This window comes from Rhinolophus sinicus, chromosome 2 (assembly GCF_057876585.1).
Source record: "Rhinolophus sinicus isolate RSI-liver-muscle chromosome 2, RSI-T2T, whole genome shotgun sequence".
NCBI lineage: Eukaryota > Metazoa > Chordata > Mammalia > Chiroptera > Rhinolophidae > Rhinolophus > Rhinolophus sinicus.
Genome location: NC_142502.1, coordinates 116,752,850 through 116,771,915, shown reverse-complemented (window position 1 = coordinate 116,771,915; position 19,066 = coordinate 116,752,850). Strand labels below are relative to the sequence as shown.

The window sequence follows — 19,066 nt, the reverse complement described above, 5'->3', positions numbered from 1 at the left end:
TTCTAAGCACCCCAGCACCTCGAGCTGCTTCCTGTTTTTTCATGATATTTTGTCAGATTTCTGTGCCTAAGACCAGTCTCCCTTTAGGGTTAACTCGCTATAAGGATCAAAAACAAGAATCGCCAATAAACACTGCAATTAGTTATGGAATGGAATTTTTATAAGTCTCACGATTTCTTTAAAGTGTGACTGTATGAAAATTCTCAAATGGGGGTGGTGCTCAGATAAACGGTCCGTTTAAGGAAGGTGGATGCAAACACACAGATGTCCAGGCCCCTCAGTCCATTCTAGGTGGGTCTAGCTAGAGTGGGGTCTGAGTCACTAGGACTCAAGGAAAAGGCACATTTCAAAGCGGCCCCTCCCCCCTTGTCTTCCCTCACCCATGATGCCAACCCCAAACCAGCCCCTTGTTGCTGCTGTGTCAGCTGGTGGGGGATATAAAGTCTAAGGTCCATACTGTTACCAGTCTCTAAACTGGATAACCAGCATGACTTGAGAAGCTTGGAAATGAAGCACAAATGTCTGACTCCCAAAATATAATCCTTGGGGCTGGGACCTGGGCCTGGGGACTGTGTTTTTAAAGTCCCTGCACAATTCTGAGGAAGAACCAAGTTTAGGACCGGTTCAGATGAAAACATTCACACCAGTGTCTCTCATCTGCTGTCGTCACTGGATGCCCATGCCTGCCTGCCCACCCGGCTGGTGGCTCCCGTGTGCAGCCAACAGGTACCGCCTCACAGCGCTGCCCAAGGCCTGCGTGCTTGCTTTTTGGAAGCCAGGAGTGAGGTAGAGGCCATGGTGTGTCCCTCTACACTCAGTCCCCAAGCGCCTAATCACGTCTCCAGCTCCTTCTATGCCTGGCCCAACTCAGCCGACAAAAGGCAGCAGCATGGGCCACTTAGAGTCTGGGGAAATCCCTGGTCCCCTTTCCTGGACTGGACTCAGACGGTAGATGAGCTCCCACATTTGCTGCACCTAGGGATGAGGTGCGGGGCTGGGGGTGGGGGGACTCCTACACCCGAACACGTCCCCACAGAATTCCGTGGGGTGTGGCAGCCAGGGCTGTAGTACTAAGCTGTCCGTGCAGTCCTGTCCCTAGAATTCCAAGATAACAAAACCAGCACTCATCTAGTCCTTCCATGTCACTGTCACAGAAACTAAGGCCTAGAGGCTAACACACAGCCATGGAAAGCATAACAGACGTCAGTCCCTCCATTCTGCACGTGCATGTACACACACACACTCACACACACACTCACACTCACACACACACATACTCACACTCACACACGCTCACACACACATACACACAACACTTTCTCCAGAGACATCTGTTCCAGGCACAAGCCAAAAGGCTTGGGATCTAACCACCAGGAAAATATGACCGATGTTTTACACAACTGTCTTAAAAAATGAGCTTTCAGATGGTAAGATGTGTTCATTTGAAGATGGCCTGTAATTAGCTTCTCCCACAGAAGAGGCCTCCACACCCAGGGAAAGGGGGCCTGTCTCAGGCTCCGAGGAGCAAAGGCTTTCCTTCCCTAGCTCTTCCGATCTTGGCACAGAACGTCCCTCTTCATCTTTGTACAATAAAACCCCTGGGTAAAATCATAGGCTGCACGTCCCCAAACCCTCCAAACAAAACAAGTCCAATGGGAGAACGGGGTCTCAGATCTGTTATGTTTCCCACCCATTCCCCAGGAGTGCTGTAGGGGGTGGGGGGCAAGCAGAAAGCAGCATTCATTCTGTGGAAACATCCCATCTGCAGACAAAGCATTCTGCTTCCCCCAGGGGCGGGGCTGGCCTGGAGTCCACTATGGCCCTGGGGCACTCCTGAGGGCAGCCTGCCCACACTGGCGCCTGAGTAGGCCTCCACACAGGGGGCCGGACAGCCAAGGGCTCCTGTCAGGGAACCACCACAGTGGATTAAACAATTAGGATCCCCCTTGCAGTCAAGCCCCAATCTAACCAATTCACTTGTCAATGTTATTGATGGTCAAGTTCAACAATTTGAGAGGTTGAGAAGGTAAATGTCATTTAACAAGATGCGGGGGGGGGGGGGGGGGCAGTCACAGACCTGGCAGGTGGATGTGGTTACCCACCTCATCAAGCACAGAGGGTACTAGTTTCCAGTCAAAAGTTTCTTTTGCCAGTATCTTGCTCAGCAGCAAGGTATCAAAAACCATTCCCTTTAAACTGTGATCTTTTATGGTCAGATTTATTCATAACATTTTCATAATCATTTTAACATCTTGAAGTCAGTACTGTTTCCAAAGAAAACATTTACAATGTTATCATAAAAGGCAACAGGAAAATAGATTCTGATAAGCAGAAATCTAAAACTCAAAATGCTTTTTATGCTCTGTATACTGACATGAGAAGGTGGAAGCAAGAGGTCCCAGGGACCACCACCAACCCTCCCTCCACGTTCCAGGACCCCCGATACGTCTGCTGCGAAGACAGCACTGCAGTTTTCCATACACACCCTTCAGATTGACACACACTGGTGGTAGGTTGGTAAAGTATTTTCACAGTGCCATAGCTATTTATTTTTCTTAACTTTACTGAGGTATACTCAATATATACAAAGTTGCACACATATTTAATGTATATAATTCGGTGCTTTGGACCTAGGTGCACACCTTGATACCATGACCACAAACAAGCTAAAAACATATCCAGCACCTTCCAAACACTGACCTGTTCAAGGTCTCATTTGCTGACAGCCTACACCCCCTGCCCTGCACCACATGCGGGCCCATGGCAGGAGTATGCTTTTTGTTTTTCTGGAGGAAGGAGGTCGAGAAAAAACACTTTACCTTTCCTAAGTTTTGAACCGCAACTGCAACGCTCACCTCGAAAGCTCTGTGTGGCCTGTTTCTGAGTACTGTTCTGTCACATCTGGATCATGACATGTTGGTCCAGTGACTCATAAAGTAAGACACAGACAGCACTGCTGGTCAGTGTGTCTGCACACCAGTCACGGCTCCCCGCCCTCTGCCTGCCTGCTGTGGCAAGTAAAGTAACCTCTCCTGGCTCATTTCCTTCTTTTCTAAAATAAGAGGGGATAGTCACATTCACCAAGTTTAAAAGAGAATTTATAAAACTTGGTCTGAAAATTCCTTTGTAAACTTTAAGGTACAACTCAGAGAATAGTGGAGAAATGCCTGGGTTGTTATGAATCCAGCTTCTACAATCTGTCAGGGCAAAAAAAAAAAAAAAGGTGTGTGCGAATCCAGTGTAAAACTTGGTGACTATAGCTAAGAATACTATATTACATAATTGAAATTTGCTAAGCGTGTAGGACTACAATGCGCTCACTGATAAAAGGATAAATGTGAGTTAACGGATGTGCTCACTAATCAGATGGTGTGAATTTTCTCACAGTGCATACGTATGTCGAATCTCCACGCTGTACACTTTAAATACCTTACAATTGTATCTGCCAAGTGCACGTCAATAAAGCTTCAAACCGAGAGAGACGATGAGGAGGATCACTGCTAACATTATCCTCTGGACATTCATTCACATCATCAACAAACACAGCTTCCGAAACCCAGGTCTCATGTACTCAGCATGGGTCTCGTCACCCAAGCTACCCTCTCTCCTCCCCCAAAACACCAATACCCTTCTACCCAATAGGCTTCTCTCCTGAAAGTCTCCAAAAAATTTTTCAAAAGATAAAAAATCTTCAGCTTAGCATACAAAATTGTGCACGTTTTCCATCCCCAGTAAATGCTAGCCAGCCTCCAACACTGAATCACAGCCCATTTTCAATGAAACGTGGGAAGAATTAGGGGCAGATTTAACATTTGTTACCGATTCCAGTGTAAAAGGAAGAGGTTTGCCCCCATGCTCTTCCCATGGACTCCACTCCCCCAAGTGGGCTGGGTCAGGGCCAGGGAGTTCTGAAGACTTGGCCCTTTAGCCTCAAGGTGGGGAGGCTACTGGGGAAGAGGAGACTATGGGACAGGAAATGTGCCACCTGGAAACAGGCTCAGGGACCCCACTAAGGCCCCTCTTGAGAGGCAGCTTGGATACCCCAACTCTCCTCAAACTGCTTCCCTCAGCCCAGCCTCAGGTGTAGGTCTAGCTGAGACAGCGCAATCTTGGGCCCCCATAACCAGGAAATGCATGGGGGGCGGACATCCCAACTACCACTTCACCATTTCCATTCTTTCCAAGACATGCCAAGTGATAAAGCTGACCAAGCTAACACCTTTCCTGCTGGCACTGACCAAACACACATGGCCGGTCCCGAGCCATTATTGCTTTAATGACCTGGTCTCTAGGACCCATTACCAAGCTAAGCCCCCAGCGGGTCCTGTGCCAAGGGGACCCATTATGCCTCTGCCCGCACAATCCCTCATTCTTTAAAACTCACTCTAAACATAATATCCTCTGGCTTTTCCAGACTCCTCTCCAAGGTCACCTGCCTCAGGCAAGTGTCACCATAAGAACATCAACTACTGTAGTTACCACAGACCCAGAGCTGTCAGGATCCTGCCCCACCCCCCAAAGCAAGGAGAAATGGTGTCTGGAATTGCATTTTACCTTCTTTTGGGAGCTGCTAAAACAGTCACTGCGGAGGAGGGGGGGAAGCCTATATTTATTACATGAATGGATACATCTAATGATTTTCCCACTGAACATTTTTCTAAACCACAAAAGTCATTTTTAGTGAGTATCAAATCAGGGTTTCGGTGTGATCTCACGAACTTACAAAATAATACTTCTTTAAAATTATACAGGTATAAACATTTTTGTCAGTATATTTCATAATAATCAGGTGTGGCTCTCCTCCTACTCACACCCAGGCGTCCCCTCTGGTTTGCACGACAGTAATAGACTCCGGCCAGGTGTCTGTGCAGAATATGCTGCCTTGAGTGACTGTGTTACTTCTGCTGCCTCCTTTCTGGAAGAGGACCCTGACAATAACTTCATGTCACTGACAATCAAGAACTTTCTGAAGTAGTGTTCGGTTCTGTTAGTGAGGAGCTACCAGTGAAGCCTGACGATCAGATTCGAGGACCTGCACTAACTTCTAGCTTATATTGATGGCCATGATATATATATGGCTGCATTTATAAACGGCTAAGTCTTGAAAGGTTCCACTGCAATGACTATCGAAATTGAGTTGCCACAGAAAAATAATAATAATAATAATAATAATAGAGTCACCATGGGTAAGTTTTGCTTTCTGTTTTTGTTTTTTTAATGCAATGGAAATCACCTAGGATTTGGATGTGAAACACCCTGATGGTGTCTGTCTTGCATAAAATCTGGAAGAGAAACCTGGGAATGCCCTATGAATGCAGGAAGGGATTTAAAGCTAGTAAGACCAACAAGGTCCTGGGAGGGCACGGTACACACGGGGAGAAAGGAGGGCTTGCAATCTGGCTGCACAATATGAGCTCTGAGCCCGCCATTCCAAACCAGGTGCTAGACTTGGAAATCATAATGAGCAACACCCTAAATGAATAGGACAACGTGTCATTTTCTCCAAAAGAAATCATAAAAGATAATAAGGCAAAGACACTGAGACACTCAATGCTACTCTACTGAAATACTACATATTAATTCTACGCTTTCTGATTAACACACATCAAAGGCGAGCATAAATTAAGATGCCACCCTCCCCCGCCACGTCCATGCCCTCCACCACCCAAAAAATGTGGTCAAGGAGTTAAAAAAAAAGTTACATAATTTTTAGCAGTAGTTTTAGACCAAATGAAAGAAAATTCTAATTTATACTAAACTAATAAATTTATAGAAATCATACCAAGAGATTTAATAGTGTCAAGTTATAGATTCAAGAATGGTTTAAAACGATCTGTGAATAACAGAAGCAAAATAAGGTTCTGAAGGAAAGTGAATGATTTGGGTGTTACCCCTATACTGTGAGCCAGTACTATGGAGGTGAAATCGCACCTCCTCATAAAGCATTCCTTCCTTACTGCCAGCGAGAGGAAACACCGGATGAACTGGACCTCCGCACCCCGTACAGCACTTCTCATATTCTACATCGGACGTCCCAAGTGATTTGTTAGTGCTAAGAAATCTTTGTTTTATACAGATATGTGTTTTGGTCCAGCATCTATTATTACAGGGCCCCTGGATCTCAGCGTCCACATGCTATATCACAGACATGATTTTATTTTAACACACACACAGCGTTCTCATACAAACAGGTAAAACTTTTCTTAGAATCCTTTATCTGTTTGCTTCTTTTGCTGTGGACTTTTCTGCATCGAAACTGGAGCGAAAGCTTCGCTAGACTGAATGCACCCTGAAGGCAGTTCCTATTTATCATGGGGCTCCCCACGCAGCACACAGAAGACCTTACCGTACTGGCTGGAGAACTATCTATTGGGCCAAAGAGCTGAGGCACGAGGCTATTTGACAGGTTGGAGGTGCCGGTGCTCTGCTTCCTACAGCAGCTACTCAATGCCATCATACGCTACAGCAGAAAAATGAATCTAATTTTTGAATCAAGGCCCTTGAAAACTGAAGTTTTATGTGGCTCATCAAATTAGGGCAACATTTATGGCCATTTTACTAATGTGAAACCTACTGTGCAAATTGAGCACTTGAGACAAAAGCAGCAACTTCTCCCACCTGGTTTAAGCAGAAAACTGCAGACTTACCTTTGGCGCTCAGTTACAAGAGATGACGGGCAAAACACAGAACTCGAAACGTGAATTTTTCAGCTGATTACACCTCTGAAGTTACGAAGCTGCAGGAATTCTCCAAATATTCTAAGCCAGCTCAAATCTCAGCAAAGAACTATGATCTGGGAAATCATTTGTAGAAAAGAACCATGAAATCTGAAAAGAGACAGAAAGAATCATAAGGACTGCTTGCTTATTTGATTTTAAGTAATGCTTAACAAATAACCGAGTACTTGCCTGAAACTAGTATTTCTAATAAACCACAGAAAAAAGTTGCTCTGTATCTACTGATCTCTACCCAACCGAAAACGCTCCCACCTTGCCACCTTCTATTCCCCAATCAGCTCTAAGGCCAAGGTCAGGGAGGTCAACCACATACTTTGTGAAGGAAAGGGATGGGGAAGGTGGGGACAGCCAGCATAAACAAGAGACAAGCTCTTTCAGCCCTCCTACCCTGCCACCCTGGACACACACCCTTCAGAGCCTGCCAAAATCAAAAGGGAGGCTGCCGACTGGGAAGGAAGCAAGTCTGGGAGTCTAATTAGGGAGACATGTTGCAGAGTATGGATATCACTTAGAGACTCGCTCCTGTCTTGGGTCTCTTGCACTGGCCATTTATAGGGAGACCACCTACTGGACTCAGAGTCTTGTGCTAAAAAACGTCCCTGCAGGAAATCTGAGAATAACATCCCAAAACTATAAGAAAGACAAAAGAAGCCTGACAGAGGTGACCTGCAACTCTCTCCCTCCTGGTTGTGGAGTCTGTTCACTACACTTGGGTAATGATTCTCAGCCCTTGCCTAACATTTTCGAGGGGACCCTGAAGCTCTGTGGACCTCCAAGTGAGTTCACTGACATTTTTAATTACATTTCAAACCCAGAGGGATTCTGTCTTGACAGTTCACTCAGAAAAGATCTATTAATTCATCCCTAGCATGATTATGACCGAAAATATTAAATACCCCATAGAAAAATCGAATTCTATTTTCATCAAATTCAAGTAGGACTATCATAAAAATGTTATAAGCAAGTTCATAAATTGATTAAAAACTTCATTCCTCTTTATGCATTCTCTAGCACTATTTTAAAGGCTGCATGATTTTCAAAAAAATATGATTTAACAAGAGGAAAAGAGGATAACCAAATATAGCAGGAATACTAGATTTGGGCAAGATGTTAAATGTATACCAGGATGACGAGGTCCTTCTTTCCGCTGGGTGTTTACAACAAAATGATAAGTTCTCTCAAAATGGAATTTTTGGTATCTGGACTGACATCTATTTTTTTTTTTTTTTAAAGATTTTATTGGGGAAGGGGAACAAGACTTTATTGGGGAACAATGTGTACTTCCGAGACTTTTCCAAGTCAAGTTGTTGTCCTTTCAATCTTAGTTGTGGAGGACGCAGCTCAGCTCCAGGTCCAGTTGCCGTTGTTAGTTGCAGGGGGCGCAGCCCACCATCCCTTGTGGGAGTCGAAACCGCAACCTTGTGGTTGAGAGGATGCGCTCCAACCAACTGAGCCATCTGGCCACCCTGGAGCTCAGTGGCAGCTCATTGACTAACTTCATTCTACCTGCGGAGGGCGCAGCTCGCTGGCCCATGTGGGAATGATTCGGCAGCCCCGTTGCCCAGAGCTCGCTCTCTAAGCAACTGAACCACCCATCTGCCCCTAGAGTGACATCTTGATTAAGGATTATTTTTTCTCACTGTTGGCCGCCCAATAAACACAGCCATGTCCACAGACGCTACCTCCATATAAGTATATTCAGGGGTTCTTTTAGACATAAGTTGTATTTTTAAATTTTTAATTAAAAAGTGAATTTGCCTGATGTCAGATCTCCCTACAACAGTGCTAGAGGGTGTTGGTGTTCTGTTTGGGTGGTCCCAGGGCAGAGCTCCCCCTGCATGCACTTTCTCCCCACGAACGTCACCACTGAAGGTGATTTCAGTCTTGAGACTCAGGCTAAGATGGGCTGCCGCTGCCATCCGACTGGAGTACCTGCTACGCTGGAGGCCGGCTTCAGCCTCTCAAACCAGGCAGGGGCTGCGTTATGCCGTGGCAAAGAAGCAAGCCCATGAAGGCGCACACCACCTGAATTTCCAAAGGTTCTGCTTCCCTTTGATGCTAATGCAGCAGAAAAGAAGTCCTGAAGAACAACATCTGACTGGCCAGTACTGCACACAACCTAAAGACCTACAGGTTACATCAGGTGTGCATCATACCTGAATCTTATATATGCCAAACACACCAAGAGAACCACCCAAGCCCCTCATCTGTAGGCAGACCTAAAAGGCAATTATCTTTCTGCTTTTATTTAAAAAGGAAGAGGGGAAAAAAACAAACCCCAATGTGATTATGTCATAGGCCTCTGAGCTCACAAAAGCTCCCCACCCCCATCCCAATGTGACACCTCTCTTCAGACCAAGTAGGCACCACAGTGGCCTAAGTGGGCGTCCAGTTCAGAATGAATACAGCGGTCAGTACCTAACCACAGCAGCAAGGGTCCAGGGCTGCCTTCGTGACCTCTGGCAGAACTCACGACATTTCATTCCTACTGACGACTTGATGGAAACCTTTATTCAATAAGAGAAATGCTGATTTCAGAAGCTGAACAAAGCTACACACAAGTTTCCTTGAATGGTTTGGCTAACGTCCAACCCTGGTTTCCTCCCCCATGTGGACTGATAGGCACAGCTTGGAGAAGCTTATCGATCTGACACTCGGAGGTTCCCAGGGACATGATGTCAACTACCTTTTGTCATCTGTGCACAGTGGCTCCCAGTCAGGGCTCAGAGAAAACTGAAGGCCACAGGCTATTTCCCAAATTCAAAAAGCCCCACTGAAATTAGGATTTTTACTCAAGATAAACCTGTCCTGAATAAAAAAAATACCAAGTTTTTCTTCACGGGGCTAGAACTATGTTCCGAATGATAACGCTGGTTATCAGTTGATTATATCAGTTGATAAGTTGATTGATAAAAATGTGGGGGGGGAGTACTAATTTCTAACTCTATGTATAGCCTCAAAGAGACAGCATGTGGCTGAGAAGAATGTCTGGGGAGGACAGTAACTGGTCAGATGTTAAGTTCTGAAATACTGAAGGTTTCTGTCTTCAAGTGTTCCAGAACTAAGAACACAACTGCGAGTAGTAGGTCAGCCATATATCAAGTTGGTGCAAAAGTAATTGCACTTTTTGCAATTGTTTTTAACCTCTTAAACCGCAATTACTTTTGCACCAACCTAATATAATAAGACCAGTAAAAGTGGCCAGAGGCCGTGGGTCAGGAGACCGGGGGTGATGGCCAGGCTCAGCCACCAAACGCCTTGTAAGATTCTGCACCTGTTTTCCTCATCCATGACCAGGTCCCCTCAGCTCCAATTCTGTAGCTTTGAGGCACATGGGCATGGACTTGAAAACTATCAAAAATTGATGATGTGGTACCAAACATCTTATCTAAAGGCTTATCTAAAATACCATGCCAAGAAAGTCGTAACACAAATCTTAGTGGGAACTTAACTTTTACAGTCTGTGCCCTAAAATCCCAAACACATAGGAATTTGATTAATAACACCCTTCCAATGGTTTGTAAAGAGTTTTGTGGATATATCTGATGCTAGCCTTTTAAATATAACAGTATTCCACTCTACAAAAGGTCTGATAAGGTGTTACTCTTAAGATCCTTCCACTAGTCCAAACCATAGTTTCCAGAATCAGTATAAACACCTTCTTACACAACTCAACAATACAGGTAGACAAGAGAACGTTTTTAAAAGTTCACTAGCCTTTTTTAAAGCATCCACAGGTGTCAGTTGTTGTCTAGGTAATTACACTACCAATAAAAAGCACGCTGACAAAAATTAACCTTAAACACTAAGTAAACTGCACCTATGTAATAAAACCTGTGCAAACACCCCATTTTTAAAAAAGAAAAAAGGAAAAATGGAAAGGAAAGAAGGAAGACAGACACACACAGATACTGAATTCTTATCTGAGATCATTTAGGCATATTAGGTGATCCAAAGTCTTCTTCTAACGGAATACGTGTAAGCATTATTTGCACTATTTTGCTGAAGATCGTGCCCCTTACCTTTTGAGGATGAAGGACTGAAAGAATGAGGGGAACTTCAAGAAAAGCCAAGGTCAACAATGGGATGTGGTAAGAAAATCCTGTTTTTCTGTCTCTCTCACCTACCGTGTTTCCCTGAAAATAAGTCCTAACCGCAAAATAAGCCCAAGCATGGTTTTTCATGATGACATCCCCTGAACATAAGCCGTAATGCGTCTTTTGGAGCAAAAAATAATATAAGACCCGGTCTTATTTTACAATAAGATAAGACCCAGTCTAATATAATATAATACAATACTGGGTCTTATATTAATTTTTGCTCCAAAAGACACATAAGAGTTGACTGTCCGGCTAGGTCTTATTTTTGGGGAAACTCTGTACCTCTCTCTGTATCCCTCTCACATTTCATTTTTTAAATGGAATCTTGAAAAGCTGGGGAAGGCCAGGCACAAGTTGTTTACAGTGGTTACAACTAATACACTTCTGGGGCGGAGTATTATTTTACTTTTACATTCATTCTTTTCTGTAACATTCTTGCAACTATGTTTTACTTTAGTAGTTAAGGCAGAAAGTTAGTAGACAAAACTCCATCCTTTCTGTGGATTTCTTGACTGCACAGTGTTCTGAGCAGGAAGCACGGACCTGGACACAGGCCGGTCAGTGCTCCCTCGCTCCCTCCCTCCTTCCCTCTCCTCGCCACCCCCACCCACCCCCACCACTGAGCAGTCTCTACAGCAGCCCCTCCTCTCCATTCCAAGTTCTGTCTGCTTCTCAGATCCCCAGACCTCTCTCTGGAAAGCCCTCCCTCTTCTTCACCAGCTCATCTTTGGGAACTCCCTTCAAACTCTCTGCTCCTGGCCCACCCCACCCCCAGTGCTCAGTGGATGGGGTGAAATCCTACCACCATCAAGAGGCCCTGGGAAGAATTCCTGGATGTGTCCAAGGTCCCTTAACACTTTTCCTTCTGGATTCCTTCAGCAATGCATAGCACTATTACATCACACAGTTGTGTGTATTCCCTCTGTCATTGGCTACATTGTGCCCCCCAATGTTGAAGTCCCAACCCCCAGTACTTCAGAATATAACAGTATTTGGAGATGCAATCGCTAACGAGGTGATTAAGTTAAAATGAGGCTTTTGCTAATCCATATGTTTACTAAGAAGAGGAAGAGATACCAGGGATGCACACGCACAGAGTGACAACCGCAGAGTGACAACCGTGTGAAGAGGGAACAAGAGGATAGGCAACTGCAAGCCAAGGAGACAAGCCTCAAGGAAACCAAACTTGCCAACACCCTGATACTGGACTTGCAGCCTCCAGAACGAGGAGAAAATACATTTCTGTTGTTTAAGGACCCAGTCTGTGGTGTTTGGTTATGGCAGCCGAGCAAACTCACACACTATCTCCTTCCTTCACCAGACTGCCAACCCATGAATTCTCACCACAAACAACACATACAATAGGGACATGAGAAACCAGCCTAAATGAAGGCAAGAAAGAATGAATGGAAGGAACCAAAAACAAACCCCAGACAACCCACAGAGTGCATCTCCCAGCTTTGGGACTCCTGGGCACAAAGAAGCAGGTACTCCAGTTTCTGCACACCTATTCTTTCTTTGAAATCCACTGTAAACATTGTCACTGCTGGGAACATACTCTGGATTCTCCTACACAGAAAGTCTGGCCTCCCTCCTCTGTGCAAAGCCCAACTGCAGCTTTCATCAAACTGTAACATCATCGTATTTTGCATGTTAGTAGAGAGGTTTAACCATATGCAGAACTAGAGAGGACATATCTCTCCAGATGCCTTAACAACCTCAACAATTATAGACCTACAGCACCCCACCCCCACTAGATCACTTTAAAGCAAATTCCACAGAAAAATTATTTTATCTGTAAACATGTTAGCATGTATGACCAATAGATAAGCACCACTCCATCATTATACCTAAGATAATTATTTATTCCTTAATATAAATCTCATATCTAGTTGTATTATGATTTTCCCAATTGTCTCATAAGTGTATTTTTATAGCTTATCTATTTGAATCAGGATCCAAATAATGTCCACAAATTATAATTTCTTGTATGTCTCTCAAGTCACTTTAAACCTATTTTAATGACCATTTGTTAGAGAAACCGGGTCATCTGTCTTGCAGAACCCCCAGCATTCTGCAACGTTGGTTTACATGGTCCCCATCTCTGGCATTTCCGGAAAATGGGGCAGTTAGCACTAGGGATTCCTTAAATAGGAGGAGACTCTCTCCAGGGCAGGGAGCCAGCAACCCAAAGAATCAATGATGTAGCAAAGGCCACAACAATTGAGTTCAGTCCTCCCCTCCTCCCTTTCCACTGCTCCCAGTTTTAAGCGGGATCCTGTGGTCCAGGGTATGGTGCTTCCCCTCCAAAAATAAGAAAAAGCCTCACTCTACTTTTCAAACTGGGAAAAAGTATATAAGATTCAAAGCTAAAAGTTGTAAAAGAATCTAAGCATTGAATGATGTCATGTTCTTCTACTGGTTTTGTTTTTAAAAAACAACATTAAAAAAGTCAAACAACATAACCATCTCATAGGACAGGTAAGCGCTGAATGGGGCTCCCAGGGGCGCGGGTTCACAAAAGGACAAGCTCATACATCCCAGGAAGGTAGCATTTCATGCCCAAACCACCCTATTGAGAAAAACAATGACGTTTGACACGAAAGTCAGTTAGATACAGATATTATTTGTACTAAACAATTTTTCCTATATTTTTCTATAAAAATTGTAGCTTTTTTCCTACAAAGAACACTCCTATCATATTAAATAAACTAAGGATTTGTCCATAACAGAATCAATCAAATCAGAAACGTTTTTCCCCCGTCCTTCAACTACAACAACGCCTCTGTTATGTTACAGCCACACATTAGTTTTAGAGAGAAGGACATGAAATCTGCTAAGCCTCCTCCTCCTTGAAATTGCAAGAAAGGCCAAGGTCAAGAGCGGGATGGGGTGAGCAAATCATGTTTGCAGTTGTCTTGCAATGTGCGGCACAGGGTGGAACCTTCCAGAGAGAGTTGTTCTGGTTGGTGGGTCGGGCTGGGCACTAAAGTGCTATGAGTGGGCTACACAGATGGGTGCCAGGTTTGAGCATTCCAGGAGCTTGAAGGGTTACTCGGACCCCACCTCTGCTCTAGATCACCTCACTGGCCTTTATGAAACCAGGACAGGACTCTCCACTTTAGAGTAGGAGATACAATGTTTTAGATGAAGGTAATGGGTTGAAAAGACTGGCTGGGACTAGGCCCGACCTTCAGCATCTGAGAAGCCCTGGAGAGTAGCGAACAATCAAGATCTGAGAAAAGGGTTGAGAAAGACTTTGTGGGAAGGTTGTTTTTGTGTTAATTTTGTAAATTACTGGTAACTGAGAAGCGTCATACAGAATGCTCTGGCTTCTAAGAAACTGTGAGAGAGAAAAAGAAATCTCGCCGCCTTTTGTCTTATTTCGCTTCTGACGGGTGCTGAATCAACTTGATTTGTCTCTTACACTTGAGAGAGGGGAGGATGCTCCTCCACATAGCATACTATTCCACACATGTGCTCCACAAAAGCCCGTAAAATATAAGGGAGTTGGGTCAATTCAATTTTCCCATTTTAAATGTCTAACAGTCATAAAAAAATTAACTTATAAAGATAAAATCCATGATTATTCCAACAGAATAGAAATTTTCGTATCACTGAGTTTTTAAAGGATATTTAACTGCTTTGAGTATTCCTAAAATGTTCAAAGTGTGTTCACCCACATTTTCCCCAAATGCCAGATCCTTTCACAATGCTGAGCCTCTAGATCTACTATTTCTTCCCCCATAGTGGGAACAGCTTTACCCTGCAGCTTCCAATGCCAAATCCAACCTGTCGTTCAGGAATGAACTCAAATGTTCCCTCTCCTGGGAATTCTACAGGAATGCCCTCCACTCCTGTAGAAATCCCTCTTTTATAATCATAAACTCTCCATTTACTTGGCTACCTAGACAGGTAGCGCCTCCAGGAAGGGACCTTCACATGTTGGTGTCCCTGTGGCTTGGCACATGGCAGGCTCTCGATGAAATGACTCCTATCTGACATTCACCATCCAATAAACTTTCACTTTTGTAATTGTATCTGTAGGATCTGTTGCAATTGTGCAAAACCCTACAGCATCCAGTGCCACAGGACCCAGAATGCTCTTCTTCCAAATTTTAATCCAAGAGACCCCCGAGAATCCCTTCCACAACTGCGCCCGAGCCAGCCCACGAATATCGACATGGACTTAAATACAGATAATAATGAACCATGTCGAAACTAAGTGATGGTTCTGCTTACGAACCATATTTCTTCATTTTACTGCTATAAATTTATTTTTCTTGAGTAGTTCATTTATTGAATAAATTAGCCATGAGCCAATGGGAGGGACTGAATCAAAGAATACTTCCAAATTCTAAAGCTCAAAAACATATATATGACTTCCTATGGCAGCGGCCCAATTAATGCCATCCATAAAGCCATTCAAATACTGTGTCTGGGCTGAAATCCAATTAAGTCATTTCTGTCTGAATATCCCCAAAGAGCCTCCTGCTGAGCTCAAAGTGGAAATAATCATAAATGCCAGATTAGCTGTGTAAGCACTTCCAAAGCCGAAACTAGACAAGAGCATGAAAATCGACATGTCCAGCCTTTTAACCAGGCACAAAAAAGGAAAAAAGAAACAGAGAAAACATTTCAATGACTATCTGGCAGAAAGTCAAACCCATTTCCTTGTCCAGCTAGGTCTTCTCAGATAATCCTCAGGCAGTGGAAGTGTCAAAGCAAAGGTCTGATCCATCATTCATTAACACACATTACTTTGGCTCCACAATGCAATTTTGTATGGAGTTAAGTCAGGGAGAGATTTCAAGCTTTCTCTGAATTTACCATTTTACTCAACCAACCCCTTAGAGAGTACACCTTGAAATTTGTAAACTCTGAAATTCACGACTTACATAATTTGTCCCCTAAAAATGTGCAAGCAAAGACAAAACCTCACGGAGAGGCTGAGAACAGGACAGATTCAGCTAATAAGTTGAATTTCTGCTTCACTTTGCAACCCATTACTCAGATGTACAACTCAGCAAAACACAGAGAGTATCTTCAGGGTATGTCCAACAGCTGGAAACATGAGTGTTCTAACCATGCATTCCAGAAACGGAAAGGGTCGTGGCTTGCCTATTCATTCTAAACAGATCCCACCTGAGACCCAATGAATTAGAATATCTGTGGTTTGTGAAAGGTTCTAGATGGTTCTAATGCCTGCCCCAGCTGAGAACTACTACTGAAAAGAAAAGAAAATATGAAGAAAGGCCCATTCAAGAGACCCTTATTCTCTACACCTTCAACATTCAAATACAAGGGTTGTATTTCAAGACTAACAGACAAGGAATCTGGCCATGCCTCCGCATGTGACATAAAGGACACAGGCCTTTGTTTTGTCCTTTACTGGATGCAAGTCCCACCTCTCACTCATCTTCCTCACTGTATGATGTTGAGGCTGCTACTTAACCTCAGAGCCTAAGTTTCCTTGGAGACAGTATCAGTCACCTTGTTGGCAAATTAAAACGAAAGTCACACTTATTCAACGGAAATGTGTGACAAATTGCTATGTGCAAACACTGTCTAAAAAAGGCACAGCACAGATAGTGTCCTTCTCAAGGAACCCAATCTAGTGACGGGTCAAGGTCAAATATGAGATGACACAGCAGTGCTGCTTTATTTTATTGGCTACAAGAAAACTCACCTATAAAAAAAAGTCACCTAAACTTTTCTAGGTAACTCCTAAAACAGATGTGTGCTCTCCAAAATAGCTAATATCTGCCTTTGAGACAGCAACCTATAGTACCATAATAGTTTTAGACAAAAAATAATTTTTGATGGAATGGAAGAAAGTAAGTCTAATCTCGCTTTCCTGAGACTAAACTTCCAACGGTTAGAGAAACCTCATTTTCCCAGGGAAAAGTTTCATCACTTGAAAACTGACAAGGTTTCCTCAACCTCACCATCCCAATACTCTTCTAGACAGACTTCAAGGTAAGTCACCCAACAAGTACACTTGCAATCCCTATCAGCACTGTGTTGGGCACTGGACGTATAGTAGACAAGACAGTTTGTGCTTTGCCCCCAGAAAGCAGACAAAACAGATAACTGGATGGTGAGAGCCAAACAGGGGATCATCATCCATCACCTCTGTATGTGACACCTGGAATCAGACTGGGACGTCCACTGCAGAAAATGGAAATGCTGATACTATACACATATTAACGACGCCTAAACCTGCCTTACCTTTCAGGCAGCGCCACACCTGCACGGTAGGACCCAGCCTCTCATACTGTATCTGGGCAGGTGATTTCTGAGTGGAAGTGGAGGACACCGGCACCTCACTGATCCCTCTGTCCCACTTCATCATGCCAGTTTCAGGCCATCGTTCTGCTTCTCAAGAGTTCTAAGTTCTGATTCAGTCCTGGATGAGTCCTATCATTCCACCCACTCACCATCTACGAATCTGATACGAAGGTTCCAGGTGTTCATCCAAGTTGCTGTACAAATCATGGCCAAGGGCAGTAGGCATCTGATACCTTCTTCAGGGAGGCTCAAAGGTACAGAACTGTGGGCGTGGCCACCCAACCAGCCCCACCCTCACAATAGTTCAAGTTAGCAGACCACTCTGTGGGCGTGGCCATTCAAGCAGCGCCCCTCCCACATAGCAGTTCATCCTGCTAGCCGACCACTCTGGGCGTGGCCCTCCACCCAGCCCCACCCACACAGCAGTGCTGTCAGCCAGGAGATGAGCCTGCTACCTGATTTCGTGCACAGCCCTGGCTTTGGAATGACATGCCAGCTCCACCCTTACTGGCTCTGTCTTTCAGCAAGATGGCTTACCATCTCTAAAGTTTTCTCACCTATAAAATACAGAATAAAGAGAAAAGGATTACTTTGCATAAAAATACACTAAATAGCATAAAAAGCACACAGCAAAGTTTCAAGTACGTAATTGGTGCTCAAAGAAAACACAACTTCGTCCTGTCAACTAGCCTCTCATTGTAAAGAGGGAGTGAGCTGAGGGCCACCCTGCCCCTGAACACCCAACCTGCCAGGGAAGACCAAGAACAGTCCAGCTCTCACCACAGAGTAGATAAGAAGCCCACTGACAGATGAGAAGACAGTGGGGTAGAGGCCAGAAATGTCCCTTCTTTCCACTTGGCATTGGCATTCAACTATCTTCCCTTTGTGCCTCGGGCCACGCACCCTCTCCTGAGAACCAGCACAGCACAAAGCTCTCTGCATACCCCAGCTTTTCTGTCAATGTAGTAACTGTTTTTTGGGTAAACAGACTGAAATAAAAGACAAACTGTCCCACAACTAGGTGTGGTGTGTACAAGATGATGTGGGGGCGAAGGGAAGCAAGTCAAGTGAGCTGGCCAACGGCCAGGGTTAGGGCCAGGGAGGAGGGGTCCCACACAACACGGCGAGAGCAGATGACCACAGACTCAATCCCAAAGAGACAGTGGCCCAGGGGCTTCTAACGAATGACCAGGATCAGAGGAAGGGCCCAAGGAGAGAAGGTACATTAACACTATGGACTTAAGGGTCACATTCGTAAGGGGTCCAGCCATATCCAGACACCCTGCTGAAACCAAGCCACACTGCATCCGGAAGGCATGCCAACAGGCTCGACGCCCCCAGCTTTCATCTCCATTTAGTAATCTGTTTAATAGTTTCTTTCCTGATTCAGCTTTTTACTCCATTTAGAAAATTAAAACATTTGCCCATCTCCAGTCTCCTGGCACTTCTCTCCTTCAAGGCCACTCAAAGAATATCAACAGGGATTCTGCCACCCACCTGGAAATGCTCACAATTCATCTGAACCTTCAGCTTGGAATGTAAAGTAGCAAGGTGCTCTCCTACTCATTTTTCTCCCATTTCAGCTTTAATTCCTTCCTGTTGACATTTGTTCTATATGCTCTATTTCGAAGATTATTCTTTTTGACCAAAAACAGCAACAAAACAAAAAAAACTCAACCCAGATATATATGAAAGTCAATTCTGCTCCTGCAACTGGTCATACCTGATACCAAGCACCAACCCCTATGCTCTTGGTCCATCTTTCTCACAAACGGACCACAACCAGAAAACAGTTTTTTTCTTAGACCTCAGAATGTTGAGGCCAACCTCACCTCACCTGGGCTTCGGCCTTTAGGTGCTACTGACACACGTACAAGCCACTCTCTTATTTAACCCTAAATTATAGCCTATTTTCCTTCACCTTCAGCATGCAAGTTC

The 19,066-nt window shown here is 44.3% G+C and overlaps 1 protein-coding gene across 4 annotated transcripts in view; it reads right to left on the bottom strand.

Annotated features, from left to right (window-relative positions):
- The window catches only part of NCK2 (NCK adaptor protein 2), a 139,270-nt gene that overhangs the window by 56,834 nt on the left and 63,370 nt on the right, over positions 1-19,066 (bottom strand). For all 4 annotated transcript variants that reach the window (XM_074332486.2, XM_074332487.2, XM_074332485.2 and 1 more), the window contains one exon: positions 6,648-6,827. The gene's annotated coding sequence lies outside the window, so the exon portion shown is untranslated. The remainder of the gene's footprint in view (positions 1-6,647; positions 6,828-19,066) is intronic.